The following is a 2,576-nucleotide window of genomic DNA, read 5'->3' as shown; positions in this document are numbered from 1 at the left end:
AATAATAATAATAATAATAATAATAATAATAATAATAATAATATATTAGGAGGGCCTTCCTGACAGCAAGAGCTATGCGACAGTGGAATAGACTCATTCGGAGACTGCTGGAGTCTCCTTCTTTAAGAGGTTATGCTTTGAAGGTGTATTCCTGCATGGCCAAAGGGCTCAGACTGGGTGACCCTTGGCGTCTCTTCCAACTCTAGGATTCATGTCTTGCCAGATGTTCTAGACCAGTGGTTCTCAACCTTCCTAATGCCTTTAACCCTTTAATACAGTTCCTCATGTTGTGGTGACCCCCAACCATACAGGAGCGGTCTGGGTTCCTAAGACCATTGGAAATATGTGTTTTCCGATGGTCTTAGGCGATGCCAGTGAAAGGGTCATTCAACCCCCAAAGAGGTCATGACCCACAGGTTGAGAACCGCTGTTCTAGACAGCCATTCTTCACATGGGGAACCACTGCCCCTTTCTGTGCTGGACATCAGTTCCCAGCCATCTTGGCCATTGGTTGAGTTCTTCATTGGCCAAGTCAGTTGTGGACAATGGGAGGCCAGTGCGTAGAGGTCTCAGCTGTATTGGTGAGTGAGTCCCAACTAAAATGTGTTGCTGTGTGCTTTCAAGTCATTTGTGACTTATGGTGACCCTATCCTGGGGTTTTCTGAGGCTGAGAGTGTGTGACTCATCCAAGGTAATCCAGTGGGCTGAGCAGGGATTCGAATCCTGGTCTCCAGAGACATAGTCCTGCACTCAGACCACTGTGCCACACCTTGAATTCACTGCTGGGTCGTGAATCAATATATAGGTAAGCCCCACTGATTCCACAGGATTGGACACCACATGGAAGGCAGTAATGCTATGTTCCTTTGGAATGGAGGATGCTGTTGTTGCAACTGGACAAAGGAAAGGGACTGTGTCCAGACTGGTGATGGGTTTCTTCTCTTCTCCCCCGTTGCAGGTTTCGCCTTCCCTGACTGGGCCTACAAGCCGGAGTCGAGCCCCGGATCGCGCCAGATCCAGCTCTGGCACTTCATCCTGGAGCTGCTGCAGAAGGAGGAGTACCAGAACGTCATTGCCTGGCAAGGGGACTACGGGGAGTTCGTCATCAAGGACCCCGACGAAGTGGCCCGGCTCTGGGGCATCCGGAAATGCAAGCCCCATATGAATTATGACAAGCTCAGCCGGGCCTTGAGGTAGGAGTCTTGACTGGGAGAACCATTGGCACAAATGGGAGAATGCAAAGTGTCACTCTGGAAAGGGATCTTGTAGCATCTTTGAGACTAACTGGGGGAAAAGAAGCTGGCAGCATGAGCTTTCATAGGCTTGAGCCTACTTCCTCAGGTGCATGGAGTGGAGACCGATATAAGCAGGCAATGCATGAGAAATGCAAAAGTTGTGGGTATGGAGATGTGGTGGCAAGTTCGACTTTAATGACAGTCCTTGTGGAACAAATGCATGAGGAAGGATGTTGCCTAAAGCCCAGGAGAGCAGATAGCTATATGAATATTGGGATGTAGTTTGGGGACCAAAAGAAAGACATGAGGTCTTTAAACAGAGGCTGGATGGCCATCTGTCAATGGGGATGCTTTGATTGGGATTTCCTGCATGGCAGAATGGGGTTGGACTGGATCAGGGCCCTTCTTGGGGTCTCTTCCAACTCTAGGGTTCTATGATTCTATGATCAAGGGAGCCCTCATGAAGCTGGGGAGATATATAATGTTATAATGTGTGTAGTGTGCCAGGAAGCCATGTTCTTTGTTCAATGCACTCTTGATGGACTGCAGTTTGTAGAGACAGTCCAATTCTGCTCTTTCTCTTTCCAATCTTCCTTTGGGAGCTTGGGAAAGTAACTTCAGGGACTACACCTCCCAGAATCCCCCAACCAACTTAGCAATTCTGTGTTGTTGTTGTTGTTGTTGTTGTTGTTGTTGTTGTGTGCCTTCAAGTCATTTCCAACTTATGGTGACCCTACGGTGAATCTATAATGGGGCTTTCTTGGCAAGGTTTGTTCAGAGGAGGTTTGCAATTGCCTTCTTCTGAGGCTGAGAAAGTGTGACTTTCCCAGTGTCACCCAATGGGTTTCATGGCCGAACTGGGAATTGAACCAAGGCCCTCAGAGTCACCATCCAATGCTCAAACCACTACTCCATGCTACCAGTTCAAAAAAAGGGTAACAGTTTGGAAGTGAACAGATCGCACCCACAAACACCAGATCCCTGGACCTATTATGATGGCAGATCTTGCTCATTCCAGCACTTAAACTGATAGACAGCAGCTCAGCTTCTCATCTTTCGCTTCATCTGCACATTTGACGGCATGTGTGGTTGCAAAAGGTCGCCATTCAACACCATAGTTGTGCGCGACACAATCAATGCATAACCCCATGCATAGGGATCCGTGCTGTACAACACCCGGGTTGGGCTCCATCTTTTCCACGGCGGAGCAGATAACCAAGCCCCAGGTGTCCTTCTCTTCTAATCTGGGACATTTAATCAATTAAACCACTTAAATTATTTAAAACCAAAACCGCAAAGATTGATTGCGGAGCAGCGGCAAGATTTGGGAGTGATCCCTTG

At 47.9% G+C, this 2,576-nt stretch overlaps 1 pseudogene; it reads left to right on the top strand.

The window, feature by feature from the left end:
* The window catches only part of LOC121915572, a 10,389-nt pseudogene that overhangs the window by 2,406 nt on the left and 5,407 nt on the right, over window positions 1-2,576 (top strand).

This window comes from Sceloporus undulatus, chromosome 9 (genome assembly GCF_019175285.1).
Source record: "Sceloporus undulatus isolate JIND9_A2432 ecotype Alabama chromosome 9, SceUnd_v1.1, whole genome shotgun sequence".
Classification (NCBI taxonomy): Eukaryota; Metazoa; Chordata; class Lepidosauria; order Squamata; family Phrynosomatidae; genus Sceloporus; species Sceloporus undulatus.
Note: the sequence above shows the minus strand (reverse complement) of the source record. Positions and strands in the feature narration are given on the sequence as shown.